Consider the following 19417-nt stretch of genomic DNA (forward strand, 5'->3'; position numbering starts at 1 on the left):
ATGATTTTAAAAATTTTATTTCAAAGTCAGGGCTGTTGAAGATGTTCACCCTTTCTTTCTTGATGAAAACAATGAACCCACCTTCCCCCCTTTGGTGGCAAAAGGATCCTGTAGTCCTTAAGTATTCGTGGGAGAGTTTGGATGAGGTGGAGAGGGCCTTTGTGGGTGTCTTGGAGGAGCACTAGAGAGAGACTCCTCACATGGACACAAAGAAATTTTTAGGAGATCCTGCTCTCCTTCGTTCTGAACTAGGTAGCGTCTAACTTCTTTTATAAGGCAGATTTTCTTGTTGTTTATTTTGGTCCTGTTGCTATCCTTTGTGTGACTATTTTCCTGGTTTCAGAGATGGTGTCGAGCTCTGATTCAATGAAGGTTTTTCACAAGACAAAGAAGTTGGTGGCTGCCCAAAATTTATCTAAGAAGACGTCGGGGGAGGGTTCTTCACAACTTCCTCCGAAGAAGCCGGAATCTGATCCTTTGGGTCTGAGGAAGGTCATCCCGACTCCTCGAGTTTGGGTGGCCTCTACTGATCCACCTTTGGTGACTTCTGGAGCTGCCTCCTCTCTTACTTCATCTAGCCCTTCTCCTAAGACCCCGAGAACCGCCGGGCTTACAATCTTAACGACAAAGACTTTGACCGTGTGGCCTTTGCTGCAGAGCACATTGCCTCCCACGGTTTCGTCCCGGCCGATGATGTGTCTATCCTTCATCACCTTGACTTTATATCCAGTAATAGTATTCGAATGGCCAATCTTATTGCTGCTCTCTCAAGGGAGTTAAAGAAGTCTTCCATCCATGCCCTTAGCTCCTTTCTTGAGAAGGCCAAGGCCGATTACGACAGGGTGGAGGGTCTGAGGCTAGAGCTCGAGGCAGAGAATGTTGGGCTGGATCTTATGGTGGAGAGGGAGAAGGCTCGGGCTACTGCTACAGAGGCTGCTGCCAATTTTGCTGAGGATATGGCCAAGAAGGCCAAGGAGAGTTATACCCGGACTTATGGTGAGCTTCTAGAGACCAAGGAAAAACTCCAGTCTGCTCATGATGATTATGCTGAGCTTCAGGGCCATGTGGCGAGTGGTATGACTGCTTTGTATGAAAATTTGAAGGCCCACGTCCGAGTTATCGCTCCTGATGCCGACCTCAGTCTGTTCAGTATGGATAATGTTGTGGAGGATGGCAAGATCGTGCCAGCCCCTGATGATGATGATAAGGCTCCTCCTTCTGTGTCGAGGGCTAAGGCTTCTTCAGCCCCTCTAACCGAGGCCTCCCGACCTGAGGCGGATCCTGATGTGGAGATCCTGAATGGACTTGATGGTGTGGTCGGTGCTGTCCTGATCTCCGTCATCCCTCCTGGCTCTGAGGATGTAGTGACTGGAGCAAAGCTAGACCCCTTGTGATCCTCTGCTTTACTTCTCTTTTTATTATATGCTGATATGGTCCGACTTGTGGACCTTTTGAACTTTTGTTATTGTAACTTTCTGTGTGGCTCTTCTGACTCTTTATTAGTTGCTTCTTTAGCAACTTTTCCGTTGGGCAACCCTTGAGTATTTAGGTAGCGTTTGTTTTGAGGTACTGAGACAGAGACTGAGAGACTAAGACTCAGTATCATGTTTGTTGGTTCATAGACTGGTACTAAAATTTCTGTCTCTGTCTCTAAAATTTTAGTATTTCAGTACCTCCAAAAAGTAGGAACACAGGGGACTAAAATTTTTAGAGATGGAGACTAAAACTTTAATAACATTTTATACCTAAAATACCCTCATTTCAATTAATTAATTCTAATTTTACCCTTTGTGCAAATTAAATTAGAATTTCATTCTTGTTTCAATTTCTGTCTCCCATTTTGCACCAAACAGAATACTGAGATTTATTTCAATCTTTGTCTCTTAGTCTCTGTCTCTCAGTCTCAGTCTTTCCATCTTTGTCTCTCCACCAAACGCTATCTTAGGTAGCGTTTGTTTTGAGGTACTGGGACAGAGACTGGGAGATTGAGATTCAGTATCATGTTTGTTGGCTCAGAGACTGGTACTAAAATTTTTGTCTCTGTCCCTAAAATTTTAGTATTTCAGTACCTCCAAAAAGTGGGGACACAGGAGACTGAAATTTTTAGAGATGGAAACTGAAACTTTAATAACATTTTATACCTAAAATACCCTATTTCAATTAATTAATTCCAATTTTACCCTTTGTACAAATTAAATTAGAGCTTAATTCTCGTTTCAATTTATGTCTCCCACTTTACACCAAACGGAATACTGAGATTTATTTCAGTCTCTGTCTCTAAGTTTCTGTCTCTCAGTATCAGTCTTTCAATCTCTGTCTCTCTACCAAACGCTACCTTAATATTTTAATTTTTGTGGGTTTGGTTGTTCTTGTGGTAAGTGTTTGACTTTGGCGAAGTGCTTTCGCTAGGTTGTTTTCTCGACATTTGCACCGCTTTATGTTTGGTGGCAGTATCCCCTCGTGGGTTCTTGTGTCCTAGGATTGGGATGTTTGGAGCTTTCTTGGCTAACATCCTTTGATGTAGTGTTCGCTTTATGAACTTCTACCTTTGCCTTCTTGATCATGCTTCTTCTCGGTTGTGTTTTTAACTTTTTGTTTTGGCGATATCATCCTTGCGGCTTGTTGCCCGAGCTTTTAGTCGACTTCCAATAACTTTTCTGGGTAGTGTTCTTATGCAGAACCTTTTCCTTTTAGTTTATTTGGATGACTTTTTAGCCCTTTTTGGGGAGTGCTTTTGCTTTTTAAGTAATGTCCTTTTCGGACTTTTTACCTTCCTAGCTTAGCACTTTGGCACTAGGTTTTTCAACCTTTTTGGCCTTTGTATGGTGTTGTTCCCTTTTTAGTGATCTTTTTGGATGGTCCAACTTCTCTGTCGGGCCTTTCAAAGTTATTTTTAGTAACCCTGTTTTTTATCCAACCTCATCAGGTCTTTTTACATGGGTTACTTTTTATAACTTCTTGCATTAATTTGAGTTTTGTCACTTCACCTTGCCGACCTTTGTGATCGGGTGATGAATTTTGCGTTTTGTCGAGCCTAAATTAATGCGCCTTGGAAGGAAATTTTTTAGGGAATCTGTAATTTTACTAAAGATAAAAATAGTGAGAAAAATATAAACAAGAGTGTGTACATTTGTGGGGTTACCCTGTAAGTCGGGCCACTTTGGGTCTCGTCTTGGTGCCTCATTAAAAAACCCTTTGGTGGGAAAAAGAGCACACCCTGACTCATGGCCTTGTTCTAACTATAGTACCTTTTTAGGTTACAGGCGTGCCAAGACCTCGGGAACTCTCGCCCTTGGAGGTCGGCCACTTTATAGTAACCTTTCCCTAGTACTTCTGAAACCCGGTACGGTCCTTTCCAATTAGCTGCCAGCTTTTCATCTCCTGACCGACCTGCTCCGATGTCATTTTAGATTAGGATGAGGTCATTGGTAGCGAAGCTTCGTTGGATCACCTTCCGGTTGTACTTTGTTGCCATTCGACGCTTCAGGGCTTCCTCTCTGATCCGAGCTCTTTCTCAGACCTCTGGAAGCAAGTCGAGTTCTTCCCTTTGTGCTTGGGAGTTGGTGTCCTCATTGTAGAGGATCACTCTAGGAGATCTTTCCTCTACTTCTATGGGGATCATTGCCTCTATTCTTTAAGCAAGTCAGAAGGGTGACTCCCCAGTGGTGGAGTGTGGCGTTGTCTGGTACGCCCATAGGACTTGCGGGAGTTCTTCAGCCCAGGCTCCTTTTGCATTCTGCAGTCGACATTTTAACCCAGCCAATATGACTTTGTTGGCTGCTTCCGCCTGTCCGTTGGCCTGTGGGTGTTCTACTGAGGTGAATTGGTGCTTGATTTTCAGATCAGCTACCAGATTCCTAAAGCCTATGTTAGTGAACTGAGTACCATTGTCCATGGTGATGGAGTAAGGAACCCCGAACCATGTGAAAATGTTTCTATATCAATCCACTTTATGAAGTAGTCTATTCCTACAAGGAGGAATTTGACTTGCCCTGATCCCTGGGGAAATGGTCCGAGGAGGTCGAGCCCCCACTTTGCGAATGGCCAGGGTGAAGTAACGCAGATGTGCTCTTCAGGAGGGGCGATATAGAAGTTGGCGTGCTTCTGGCATGGATGGCACGTTTTGACGAACTCTGTTGCTTCCTTCTGTAAGGTCGATGAAAAACCATTATTTTATGATTTATATTGTGTTTAATTGAGTGGTTTTATCAAGTCTTTACCCACTTATTCATATGATTAGCATGATATTACAATTCCTTCCCAAAATTGTTCCATGGTTGAAAACTTACTTCCTAGAGATCTTTTAATTATGTATTTTAACCCTTCTTTATACCATTCAATGCTGTGATCCGTGTGTTAAGTGTTTCGGGCTTCATAGGGCAGGAATGACTTGGAGAATAAAGAAGAAGTTTGCAAAGATAGAAGGAACACAAGAAACTAAGGAGATGACCAACGAACACTGACGCGAGAGCATGGCTCACGCAACCGCGCAAAATGAAGAAAATCTCAATGACGTGAACGCGTGCCTGACGCAAACGTGTGGATTGAAGTCTGCACGAATGACGCGACCGCATGGACGACGCAAACGCGTGACAAGGAAAATCACCGAATGACGTGAACGCGTGGACGACGCGTACGCGTGACCTGCGCGATCTGCAGAAATAACAGAATACGCTGGGGGCAATTTCGGGCCGCATTTTAACCCAGTTTTTGGCCCAGAAACACAGATTAAACCTAGGAAACACGCAAAAACTCAACACGCATCCACACACGTTCAGATACATCGATATTAGGATTACTCTTAGTTTTAGATCTGAATCTAGATTAGCTTTACATTAGTAGTTTATGCTTTTGCTTTGGATTTTGGATGCAGAAGAGTCATTACCTATGTGAAGACATTACTTTAGTTTGTTTTCTTATTCCTTTACTTTTATTCATTGCTCATTTACCCTATTCAATTAAGTATGTTGCATTTTAAATTTATTAATATATAGAGTTACTTTTATTTTTAATTAATTTTAAATCTTTATTTTATTCTATTTAATTATGTCTTCTTTTATTTTTATGAATATTGATTCCATGTCAATGGAGTAGATTTTCTACTTGACATAGGGGTTGAAGAGAGAACTTTTGCGAGGCCTAGAATTTGCAGGATAAATTCCCGTTGCAAGTATAACTTCTAAACCAACAAAAGTCCTTTCTTACAAACGTTTTGGTTGTCACAAGTAACAAACCCCTTTAAAATTGATAACCAAAGTATTTAAACCTCGGGTCGTCTTCTCAAGGAATTGCAGGGAGGTATGTTCTTATTATTGGTTATGATTTTTGTAAATTGGGGGTTTTGAAAGTAAGGAACAAGTAATTTAAATGACAAATAAAATAAATAAATAACTATAAAATAAACTCTTGGCAAGGTATGAGAAATTGGAATTCATATCCTAGTTATCCTTATCAATGGTGATGAGAATTGAGTTTTAATCCCAGTTAGTTAGCCTTTACTAAAGCAAAGGAAGGTCAAGTAGACCAATTAGTTTGATCCTCAGGTCCTAGTCAATTCCTAAGAAAGGACTGGAGTTATTGAAGTTCAATTCAATTAGCAAAGACAACAATTGTCAATCACATTGAGTTTGATAACTCATAAGTTACCAATTACTTAACCAAGGCCAAAAGGGGAAAAGTAGACTTACTTGAGTAAAAATGTCTTCAGATTGGAAGCAACAGTAACATAAATAAAAGAAAGCAATCATAAACTGAAATACCTCAAATAACATTGATTAAGAGAATCATATGTAACATGGAAGAGTTCATAAATTAAATTGAGAAAATAATTAAAAAGGAACATTAAACCTGATAAAGAGTTGGAATACTAACTTGAAATAATAAGAAATCCTAATCCTAAAACCTAAGAGAGAGGAGAGAACCTCTCTCTCTAAAAATTACATCTAAACTATTAAAAGTGAATAATTGGAGAGCTCCCCTGAATGGATGCATTCCCCCACTTTATAACCTCTAATCTGTGCCTTCTTGACTGGGATCTGGGCCAAAAAGGGTTTCAGAAATCGCTGGGAGCGTTTTCTTTAATTTCTGGTGCGTGGCGTCTATCACGCGTTTACGTGGGTCACGCGGTCGCGTCATCTGGAGTTTTCCTTGTCATGCGTTCGCTTCGATCATGCGTACGCGTCATCTGTGTTCTGCTCATGGTGCGCGTCCGCGTCAGTCACGCATTCGCGTTGTTGCCTTTTCGCACTGGGCATGCGACCGCGTCGTCCATGCATTCGCGTCGATGCCAGTTTCTTCAAAAACTCCATTTTGTGCTTTCCTTCTATTTTTGTATGTTTCCTTTCCATCCTTTAAGTCATTCCTGCCTTAGAAGATCTGAAACTTCTCAACACACAAATCACGGCATCGAATGGTAATAAAGGGTGATTAAAATAAATAATTTCAAAGCATAGGAAGCATGTATTTCACATATATCACATAATAAGGAAGGAAAAGTAAAACCATGCAATTTACATGAATAAATGGGTGAAGGATTGAATAAATCTCTTGAATTGAGCACAATATATATCATAAAATATGGGTTTATCAGGGGTTGATTAAGAGGAGACACTTGAGTTGGAATACTCAAGTGCTTAGTTAAAATTGAACATTGTTGGCTAATTCTATATCTACTAACGCTAGACCTTCCCAAGGGAAAGGACTAGGATCTGTGGATAAGAATCAGTCCAATCACTTGACTTTCCTTTACTCAGTAAGGGTTAACTAAGTGAGAACAACAAACTCTTTCCACTACACTTTCTAACAAGGATAGAACTTCCAATTAATTATTCCCCCAGTCAAGGCTTTTATTCAGAATATCAATAATTGTTCTTAGTTTATTTTTATTGCTTCAATTTATAATTATTTTAATTACTCATTATCCAACTCAAACCTTCTGGAAAATTTCTAATTAATAAATTAGCCCTCTTTCCTGCAACTCGTTGGGAGACGAACTGGGACTCATACTCCCAGTATTTTTAATTTTAATTTTTGTGACAAACCTTTTTAAATTGGTGAGGCGGACCTTAGCTGGTTGAGGGCTATACTTGCAACGCATTTCTCTTATTAAGATTCTCTTAATTGGTTAACTTCTGCCACACATCAATTTTTGGCGTCGTTGCCGGGGAGTTGCAATAGTGTGCTAGATTATTAATTAGTGTACATATTTTTATTTTATTCGCATATTTTATTTTTATTTTGTTACCATGAGCTATATGTCTTTCTCATTGAATGACGCGTTCATTGCCTGATCCGAGCTTAGCCGCTTTTGATCCTGAAATTGAAAGAACTCTTTCACGTATTAGGCGAGCTCGACATCGGTTAGCCTTTGAGGGTGGTGAAGTGATTGTTATCGATTCACCAGTCTCATCTGAGGGCGAGACAAGCTCATTTACTACTGATTCAGTTGATTCACGTGCAGGTAACATGACAGCACCTAGGAGGATTACTCTCCAGGAAACTGGAGCCCTGGATTTTACACTGCAACCTTATCAAGTACATCATTCAAATCTGGCTGTAGATTTTGAATTGAAGACTGCACTAATCAACTTAATGCCCAAGTTTCATGGCTTACCTGCTCAAGAGCCTATTAAGCACCTTAGGGATTTTCAGACAGCCTGTTCTACTGTTAGGCGTAATGGTGCAGATGAAACTTCTATTCTGTTAACTGCGTTCCTGTTTTCTCTTGAGGAAAAAGCAAGGGAGTGGTACTACTCCCAACCTGAAGCAACTGTTACTAACTGGGATACACTCAGGAGAGAATTTTTGGAAAAATATTTCCCAGCTGAAGTTACAGATAGATTGAGAAAAGAGATCTCCTGCATTGTTCAAGGTGACTTGGAGACTCTCTATGAATACTGGGAGCGTTTTAAGAACCTTCTAGACGTATGCCCCCATCACATGATTGACAGACTAGTGTTGATCAGCTATTTCACTCAAGGCATGAACCCCCAGGATAAGACTACACTGGATGGTGCTAGTAATGGTTCTATGAAGAAGTACAGGACCGCAGATGAAGCATGACAACTGATCAGCGACTTAGCTGAGTCTACTAGAAATCACAGGCAGAGGCGTAGCCACTCAAAAGCTGTTGCAGAGGTTTCCTCTAGCGTTAAAACTACTGCTCTTACCCAGAGTATATGTGAAATGACCAACCTACTGAAACAGATGCAATTAAACCATCAACAAACACATAAAGCTCAGCCTCCCTCACCACAGTAAAGCCAATAGTTGGTTCCACAAAGAGTGTGCAAGATCTGTGCTGATTATAGTCATTATACTGATGAATGTCCGCAGCTCCAACAGGAAGACAACACTGTGGCAGCCACTCATAACTTCTATGACTGCCCAAATCAAAGTTACAATCAACAGGGTGGCAACTACAACCAAGGTGGAAACTATAACCAAGGATGGCAAGATAATTCCAACCAAGGTTGGAGGGACAACTATAACAGAGGAGGCAAAGACAACAATGGAAACCAGAGGTGGAATAACAATAATAACAACAGACAACAGAATCAGAACCAACCTTACAGAGCACCTCACCTAAGACAGCCCCAAGGACCCCAGCAAAACCAACAGCAGGTTCCTCAGATCACTTACTCCAATTCCTCATCAAATGACGAGATGCTTTGTTCTCTTGCACAAGGGCAACAAGACATGCAGACGCAGCTGAACTCTACTTTAAATGGTATGACTACCATTTTATAAGCTCTCGTCTCCCGGTTAGATTCATCACCTAATTCCACAAATCAACCTTCAAGCTCCAATGAAATTTTTTCTCAACCCCTACCTAATCCCAAGGGTGGCATCAATGCCATCACTTTAAGGCCCAGAACCACATTGCAGGAGAGAAACCATGAGGAGCCAAGCTCACCAAAATACGTCCTAGCTGAGGATGTGGTGGAAGTGGAAGATGCTGAAGAAGAAGAGGACGTACAAAACATAGTTGAAGAAGAATCAGCTCAACCACAAAATGAAACATCAAAGGATGCAGAAGCTGCAAGTAACACCCCTCCTATCCCATTTCCACACCTTGCAAAGAAACCCAGAAAGCAGATGGAACTTGATCCGAAAATGGTAGAAATATTCAAAAACGTTGAGGTAACCTGTTCCCCTTTTTTATGTTATTCAGCAGGTACCTAAATATGCAAAGTTTCTAAAGAATTTATGCATAAATAAAGATAAAATTAATGAATTAGAAACTATTCCTTTAGGTAGTTCTATATCTGCTTTAATGGGAGGTATACCTGAAAAATGTAGTGATCTAGGCCCATGTATGGTTAACTGTACCATTGGAGGTGTAATATTTTCTGATTGCATGTGTGATTTAGGAGCGTGTGTTAGTATAATTCCATTGTCTATTTATGATACTTTGAGGCTCCCTCCCTTAAAAAGGTCGGCAGCTCGTTTTGTGTTAGCAGATAAAAGCATTATTACAATAGTTGGAACTGCTGAAGATGTATTAGTGAGCATTAAGGGGCTCACATTTCTCATTGACTTCTATATCCTGGAAATGCTCCCTAATGACTCAGAAAGACCATCATCAATCCTACTTGGAAGACCATTCCTGAAGACTTCAAAGTTCAAGCTGGATGCATTCTCAGGAACTTACTCCTTTGAGATAGATGGCAGAACAGTGAAATTCAGTTTAAATGAAGCTATGAAGCACCCTCCGGAAGATTATTCTATCTTCCAGTGCGACATCATTGATGAAACTGTAGCTGAAGTTCACCAAGAAGAAATGGAAGAGAAGCACATGGAGTAAGGCCCAAGTGTGGGGACACTTTCTGAAAAAAAAATGAAGACCCTTTACCATTATCACCAGCCCCATATGATCCAGAGCCTAGCTACGAGCAGAAATTGGAATTAAAGCCCCTCCCTCTACACCTCAAATATGCTTATCTTGAGGACAAGCAAAAGTTCCCAGTTATCATTGCAAGGGAACTTACCTCTCAACAAGAGGAGCAACTGCTCAGTGTGCTGAGAAAACATAAGAAAGCAATTGGATGGAACTTAGCGGATATAGTAGGCATCAGTCCCCAAGTTTGTGAGCATAGAATATTCTTAGAAGAGGGAGCGAAGCCTGTCCATCAGCCTCAAAGAAGATTGAATCCCACCATCTTAGAAGTTGTCAAGAAAGAAGTAACCAGACTACTTGAAGCAGATATCATTTACCCCATCTCAGACAGTGAATGGGTCAGCCTAGTACAAGTAGTGCCCAAGAAGTCTGGAGTCACAACAATAAAGAATGAGTATGGAGAACTCCTGACAACTAGAGTGCAGAATTCATGGAGAGTTTGCATTGACTATAGGCATCTCAACTAAGCCACTCGCAAGGATCATTACCCCTTGCCATTTATTGATCAGATGCTTGATCGCCTATCAGGTAAATCCCATTATTGTTTTTTAGATGGTTATACAGGATATTTTCAAATTCATATAGCTCCTGAAGATCAGGAGAAGACCACTTTTACATGTCCCTTTAGAACGTATGCTTATAAAAGAATGCCTTTTGGCTTGTGTAATGCACCCGCTACTTTCTAAAGATGTATGATGAGTATCTTTTCAGATCTTATTGAGAACTGTATGGAAGTTTTTATGGATGATTTTAGCATCTATGGTGATTCATTTAGCCTTTGCTTGGATAGTTTATCTAGAGTGTTAGACAGGTGTGTTAGTACCAACCTTGTATTAAATTTTGAAAAATGTCACTTTATGGTAAAACAAGGAATTGTACTAGGACATGTTGTGTCTAATACTGGTATTTCTGTAGATCCAGCAAAGGTGGATATTATTTCTAGTTTACCTTACCCCTCCTCCGTGAGGGAAGTCCGTTCATTCCTTGGCCACGTAGGTTTTTACAGGAGATTCATTAAGGACTTCAGTAAGATAGCATTGCCTTTATCCAGATTGCTGCAGAAAAATATTGAGTTCGAGTTCAGTGAGGATTGTATGCAGACATTTGATAAGCTGAAGATCGCTCTGACTCAAGCTCCAATTGTAAGAGGACCAGACTGGAGCCAGCCATTTGCAATTATGTGTGATGCTTCCAACGTAGGAGCGGTGCTAGCTCAGCGCGAAGGTAAGGATCCTTTTGTAATTGCTTATGCATCTAAGACTTTAGATGCTGCTCAATCTAATTATACTACTACTGAAAAAGAGCTTCTAGCTATTGTTTTTGCTCTGGATAAATTCCGAGCCTATTTACTTGGTACTAAGGTAGTAGTGTACTCAGATCACGCAGCTCTAAAATATCTATTTGCTAAAAAGGAGTCCAAACCAAAACTAATACGTTGGATACTGCGACTGCAAGAATTTAATTTAGAAATCAAGGATAGAAGTGGTAACCAGAATCTAGTGGCAGACCACTTGAGCCGCCTTGAGCACATTAAGGATGATTTCACTCCTATAAATGACAATTTCCCATTTGATAATTTACATGTAGTATCTGAGATAGTTTCTTGGTATGCACCTGTAGCTAATTATCTAGTTAGCCACACTTTTCCTCAAAATTTCACTAAGCATCAAAGAGACAAGCTGAAAAGCGAGTCTAAATATTTTATATGGGATGATCCATATTTGTGGAGGTGTGGTGCTTACCAGGTAATTAGACGATGTGTACCTCAATCAGAATTCCAGTCCATTTTAGAGGCCTGCCACTCATCTGAGAGTGGAGGACATTTTGGCCCTCAAAGAACAGCTAGAAAAATTCTAGACTGTGGATTCTGGTGGCCTACTCTTTTTAAAGATGCTGCTGAATTTTGTAAATCTTGCTCCCCATGCTAAAGGTTTGGTAATATATCCAAGAGGGATGAGATGCCTCAACAGATTATGCTTTTCTGTGAAATTTTTTATGTTTAGGCCATTGACTTCATGGGTCCATTTCTAAATTCTAATGGTTACTTTTGTATACTGTTAGCTGTAGATTATGTTTCTAAATGGGTGGAAGAAATTACTACCCGTACTGATGATGCTAACACTGTTGTTTCCTTTGTTAGAAATCATATTATTTGTCACTTTGGATCACCACGAGCAATCGTGAGCGATCAAGGCACTCCCTTTTGTAACAGGAGACTAACAGGATTACTAAAGAGGCATGGGATAATTCACCAAGTAACAACAGCTTACCATCCCCAGACCAATGGGCAAGCAGAAGTCTCAAACAAAGAGATAAAATGTATTCTAGAGAAGATAGTAAAACCTCACAGGAAGGACTAGAGTGCCAGGCTACAAGATGCACTCTAGGCATATAGAAACAGCATACAAGACACCAATTGGGATGAGCCCCTTCCGCCTAGTATACGAAAAGGCTTGCCACCTTCTAGTATAGGTGGAACACAAGGCCTTCTGGGCTGTGAGGGAGTGCAACATGAATCTTGAAAAAGCTGGTGCTAAAAGAAAGCTACAACTAGCAGAATTGGAGAATTTTTGCCTAGAAGCATATGACAACTCCAAGAGATACAAAGAAAAGATGAAGGTTGTCCATAACAAGCACATAAAAGGAGAGAATTCAGACCAGGGGAGTTAGTTCTTCTTTATAACTCCAGACTGAGGCTTATGCCAGACAAACTGAGAACAAGATGGGAAGGTCCATACAGAATAGAAAAGACAGAGCCATACGGAGTTTTCCACCTGCGTCATCCTTCTAGCTCCAAATTTCTAAAGGTCAATGGACATCGCCTGAAGCTTTATCATGGTGAGAAGATGAAGAATAACAAAGAACTAGAGATTTTCCTCTTGGAAAACCCACCAACAGACGCAGAATGAGCCTAACGAGCGTCCAACTTAAGGACATAAAAGCAAAGTGCTAGGTGGGAGACAACCCACCATGGTATGATCATTCCGTTTCAGTCTTCGATTTATTTCACTTTATTTCTATTTTTATGGTGTTAATGACTCTTCTTATAATTACTACATATAGTCTGCATTCACGTTTGCATTAGCATTTTGCATTTCTTAAAAAAAAATACGCACGCGACGCATAAGCGTCGCTAATGCGTCCGCGTCATATGTGTGTTCTGAAGAAAAGGAAAGTAAACAGAAAGTCACGCGAAAGCGTGGCTGGAGGCGCGCCTTAGGCACAATCATGCCCACCCTCGCGTCATTGACGCGTTCGCGTTATTTCAGAAACGAGCCTCCCACGCGTCCGCGTCACCCACGCGAACGCGTGCCCCTAAAATCGACGTAAAAGAGGTGTATGGCAGCAAGTTATGATGGAGCTGGGCTGGAATGATGCTGGAAGCACCAGCCCCATCACGCAACCGCATGCCCCACACGGCCGCGTCGTCCTCCAAATATGGTCATTCACGCGATCGCGTCACCCACGCGATCGCGTCACCCTAAAATCTGGCAAAATGGGTTTGAAACAGAGAGTTGCGTGAACGCGAGGCTGCTCTCGCGCCATTTGCATAAATCAAGTCACGCGACCGCGTGACCCACGCGTCCGCGTCACTTGACAAAAAAATACACACCACACGACCGCGTGACCCACGTGTCCGCGTCGCATGCGGCGCATAGATTATCCAGATCAGCCAAAATATCTTATCTTTTCTTCCCCAAATCCTAATTTTTCTTTTCCCTTCTTATTTCTTTCTTCTTCTTTCTTCCTTCTCTACTCGTTCTCACTTTTTACTTTCTCCTCCCTTATTTTCCACATCCATTCTCAAGGTTCTTTTCTTTCTTTCTTTACTCTTTATTTTTCCATTATTTTTATTTATGCTTACTTCTTTTTTTACTTTTATTATCTATATTTTCTTTTCTTTCTTTTCTTTTTCTTTTCATTCCTTTAATTGGTGTTAGAATTTTATTTGGGTCATTATTTTCTTTTATATTTTGCTTGTGGATTATTGAGGAATTGTTTGACAATTATATATTACTTTTCATAAGGGTTGCTTGCATGTTCAATTTACTACTTTCAATAACATATCTACCATGCATGCTATGTGTTTGTGAAAAAGTATGTATGGCATTGTGCATTATTTTTATTTATTCTATTCTACTACTCTAATGCCTGTTTTTCACAAAACCCCTTTTATATTTTATTAATTAAATATAATTGTCAATACAAACAGATTATTAGTTTGAAAGACTTGGTAATCTAACTTGGACACTGAATGCTTGCATTTAATTGCCATCACATGCACTTGCTTTATCACCTTTGATGAACTTTTCACATGTAGCCTAGACCATGTGTTAATGACATCCTTCTTTACCGTGCATTGATTATCACCTTTACTGTTCGCTCCCTTGCTCGAACCCTTAGCTTTACATATTACTTTCTTTTTCCTTTTTCAGGATGGCCACTAAGAAAGGTAAAGAGAAAGCTACTCCCAAACCACCAGCAAGGAGAGGAACAAAAAGTGCATTAGTGGAAGAGCCTCCTTCAATAGCGGTGAAACCCTCAACAAAACGAATCAAGAGGATCATCAAGGTCGATGAAAAAGAAAAAGCCTTCCTAGCAAAGGACACTGCGCGGTTCCCTAACCGCTACTGTGAGCAGATGTTCCCCATCCTGGTAGCAAGGAACTATAACAATGAGCACCTTCTCATCCTCCCAACCAATATTGCTGAAATTGTTGAGCCTCACATTGAACGAAGACAATGGGGATTCCTACAGAGACAGCCACGACAGGTTAATCTATCATGGGTAGTTGAATAATACTCCAATCTTCACATGCCAACCATGCAGTCTGTCTATGTCCGTCAGAAGCAAGTCCCCATAACTGAAGAGGCCATTCAATAAGCTTTAGATCTTCTCCCTGCTCTAGAAGGATTGGATGCATTTCAAGAAGCTTCATTCAAGCACCAGACATACCAATTTGACTAGAACGCCGTTCTCCAAGTTATCGCACAACCTGGCAGCAGATGGATCTACGGATACCATCGTTCCCGACCTAAGGGCATATTGGCTCCAGCACTTACTTTGGAAGCTCGAGTATGGGCACAGATCATGCCCCATTACGTCTTTCTGAGCACTCATGAGTCCTCCTTCATTGCAGACATGGCTATTTTACTTTGGTGTATCCTTACAGACCAGCACCTCAATTTACCAAGACACATTGGACATGCTATGGGACACGTCCAAATTGCAGGCAACTTACCTTTTCCCGCCTTGGTTTCAGATCTAGTCTCAGCAACCGGAGTCTCCTACAGAGCTGGGGACACCAAAGCCACGATTCCACGAGATGATCAATACGTCCCTAACGGGAAGTATATCAGACCTCCAGCAGTAACTATCAACCGGAGCACAGAACCAGCAGAAGATATTCCTTCTTCTTCCACACCACAAGTACCTTCAACAAACCAACTACTCCATCAAATACTTGAGAAGCTAGACCGGCTTGAACGGAAAGGAAAGCAAAGAGAGCGTCGTAACAAGCGCAGATTTACATACCTCAAGGAGCTACTTATTGGTAACCAACCACCTAGAGATGACCCAGACACCCGAACTCCACTTCATTTACCAGCACAGGGAGCCATGACGTCGTAACAAGCGCAGATTTACAGACCTCAAGGAGCTACTTCTTGGTAACCAACCACCTAGAGAAGACCCAGACACCCCGGACTCCACTTCATTTACCAGCACAATGAGCCACGACGGTCCCGATGGTGGAGATGCTGCTACTAGCCCCCCTTTGTTCCTGACAGATGGTACCGAGGACGGTGCAAAGCTTTAAGTGTGGGGAGGTCGGTTAGTACCTGATTTCCGGAGGTAATTTCTTTTCCTCTAAACACCAATAATATAGGATATTTAGTTAATTTTTCTTTTGTTTAGGATAGGATAAATTGCATAGTAATAGGTAAATTGCATGCACGTTCTACTTCATTGAAAAATGATAAGTTTCTCTTAAGACCCTATTTTTGAAAATTTTCACTAATTTAAATCAAAACTTTTGTGTTAAATTTGTTTGAAGTTGTAATTGGAACATAGTTAAAAAGCTAAGAATACACAACCCGTGAGATTTTGAGCCTAATTACATGGTTACATTATTTAACCATAATTATTTTACCCTTGTGTGTTCACTTGTCTATGATTGTAATCTTTATTTTGTTTCATCCTATATGTCCAATGTTTAATGTATCTATATGCATGCATATGATTGAGGCCATTACTTGTTTAGCTCACTTATCCCAAATAAGCCCACCCTTTAAATCACCCTTGTCAGCCACTTTGAGCCTTTTAAACCCCATTTGTTCTATATTTTATCACATCACTAGTCTTAAGCAGAAAAATAATTAAATGTCCCAATTGAATCTTTGGTTATCTTAAGATAGAAAGTGTGTTAATTGAGTATGAGAAAATTGTGGGAACATGGGTTAATAAGGGCATGAGTCATGATAAAATAATGGAAATTTAGATACTTACTCATGTAAAACAGAAAAACTGAAAATCCATGTGCATTGATATGTTATTTTTACTTAAAAAAAATCCAAAAATATTCAATAAATATTTAAATAAATAAGGGGACAAAATTACCCCAATTTTAAGTTAAGTAAAAGATCAATGCATATGTGAAAAAAATTTAAGAAAAAGTTAATTGGTGCACGAAATTGTGATCTCTGGTAATGGCTCCAAAAACTTGGTGCTCTAATCTCAATTCATAATTTGTCACAACTTCGATACAACTAACCAGCAAGTGCACTGGGTCATCCAAGTAATAAACCTTACGTGAGTAAGGGTCGATCCCACGGAGATTGTCGGCTTGAAGCAAGCTATGGTCATCTTGTAGATCTCAGTCAGGCGGATATAAAATAAGTTATGGAGTTTTCGAAAATAAATAATAAAATAAGGGTAGAAATACTTATGTATATCACTGGTGAGAATTTCAGATAAAGGTATAGAGATGCATTCGTTCCTCTAAACCTTTGCTTTCCTGCAGTCTTCATCCAATCAGTCTTACTCCTTTCCATGGCTGGCTTTTTGTAAGGACTTCACCGTTGTCAATGGCTACTTTTAATCCTCTCTGGAAAATGGTCCAAATGCTCTGTCAGAGCACGGCTAATCGTCTGGAGGCATCACCCTTGTCGATGGCTGCGCCTTATTCCTCTCTGTGAAAATGGTCCAATGCGCTGTCACTGCATGGCTAATCATCTGGAGGTTCTCGATCATACTGGAATAGGATTTACTATCCTTTTGCGTCTGTCACTACGCCCAGCACTCGCGAGTTTGAAGTTTGTCACAGTCATTCAATCCCAGAGTCCTACTTGGAATACCACAGACAAGGTTTAGACTTTCCGGACTTTCATGAATGCCGCCATCAATCTAACTTATACCACGAAGATTCTGATTAAGAGATCCAAGAGATACTCATTCAATCTAAGGTAGAACGGAAGTGGTTGTCAGGCACGCGTTCATAGGGAATGATGATGATTGTCACGTTCATCACATTCAGGTTGAAATGCGAATGAATATCTTAGAAGCGGAATAAGTTGAATTGAATAGAAAAATAGTAGTATTTTGCATTAATCTTTGAGGAATAGCAGAGCTCCACACCTTAATCTATGGAGTGTAGAAACTCTACCGTTGAAAATACATAAGTGAAAGGTCCAGGCATGGCCAAGAGGCCAGCCCCCATGATCTAAGAACCAGGCGTCCAAAGATGTTCAAAGATACAATCCCGGATTCAAAGATTCAAAGATATCTAATACAGTAGTAAAAAGTCCTATTTATAATAAACTAGTTACTAGGGTTTACAGAAGTAAGTAATTGATGCATAAATCCACTTCCGGGGCCCACTTGGTGTGTGCTTGGGCTGAGCTTGAAGTCTACACGTGGAGAGGTCATTCTTGGAGTTGAACGCCAGCTTTTGTGCCAGTTTGGGCGTTGAACTCCACTTTGCAACTTGTTTCTAGCGTTGGACGCCAGAATTGGGCAAGGAGCTGGCGTTGAACGCCAGTTTGCATCGTCTAAACTTGGGAAAAGTATGGACTATTAATATTGCTGATTAAGACAAAGTTACTGACTACTAATGATCATGTAATGAAGACACAAACATAGATAAGCACTTAACATAGAGAAAACGAAAAACAGAGAATGTAAGAACAAGGAATGAGTCTACCTTAGTGATGGTGACGTTTCCTTCTTGAGGAACCAATGATGTCCTTGAGCTCTTCTATGTCTCTTCCTTGTCTTTGTTGCTCCTCCCTCGTTGCTTTTTGATCTTCTCTTATTTCATGAAGGATGATGGAGTGCTCTTGATGTTCCACCCTTAGCTGTCCCATGTTGGAACTTAATTCTCCTAGGGAGGTGTTGATTTGCTCCCAATAGTTTTGTGGAGGAAAATGCATTTGAGGCATCTCCGGGATCTCATGGTGATGAGCTTCCTACGCCTCTTGAGCTCCATGAATGGGCTCTCTTACTTGCTCCATCTTTTTCTTAGTGATGGGCTTCTCTTATTCAATGTGAATGTCTCCTTCTATGAAAGCTCCAGCTGAGTAACATAGATGGCAAATAAGATGAGGAAAAGCTAGCCTTGCCCCAGGGGAGGGCTTTTCAGCTATTTTGTAGAGTTCAAGGGAGATGACTTCATGAACTTCTACTTCCTCTCTAATCATGATTCTATGAATCATGATGGCCCGATCCACAGTAACTTCAGATCGGTTGCTAGTGGGGATGATGGAGCGTTGGATGAACTCCAACCATCCTCTAGCCACAGGCTTGAGGTCCAGTCTTCTTAGTTGAACCGGCTTGCCTTTGGAGTCAATCTTCCAGTGAGCTCCTTCTATACATATGTCCATGAGGACTTGGTCCAACCTTTGATTAAAGTTGACCCTTCTAGTGTAGGGACGCTCATTTCCTTGCATCATAGGCAAGTTAAACGCCAACCTCACATTCTCCAGAATAAAATCTAAGTATTTCCCCCGAACCATTGTAATATAATTCTTTGGATTCGGGTTCTTACTTTGATCATGGTTCCTAGTGATCCATGCATTGGCATAGAACTCTTGAACCATTAGGATGCCGACTTGTTGGATGGGGTTTGTTAGAACTTACCAACCTCTTCTTTGGATTTCATGTCGGATCTCCGGATACTCATTTCTCTTCGGTCTTGGGTGCCATCAATGGTAATGGAAAAACAAAAAGCTTATGCTTTTACCACACCAAACTTAAAATTTTGCTCACCCTCGAGCAAGAGAAGAAAGAATAGATGAAGAAGAAGAAGAAAATATGGAGAGGAGGGGGGAGGTGTGTTTCGGCCAAGAAGAGAAAAGAGGGTTGTGTTGTGTAAAAATGAGAAAAAATGGAGGGTTATATATAGGGAAGGAAGGGGGGTAAGTTCGGCCATTTAGGAGGGTTTGGGTGGGAAATTGATTTTGAATTTTGAAGGTAGGTGGAGTTTATGAGGTAGGTTTATGGGGAAGAGTGGATGGATGTGAG

This window comes from Arachis ipaensis, chromosome B02 (genome assembly GCF_000816755.2).
Source record: "Arachis ipaensis cultivar K30076 chromosome B02, Araip1.1, whole genome shotgun sequence".
In the NCBI taxonomy this organism is placed as follows: domain Eukaryota; kingdom Viridiplantae; phylum Streptophyta; class Magnoliopsida; order Fabales; family Fabaceae; genus Arachis; species Arachis ipaensis.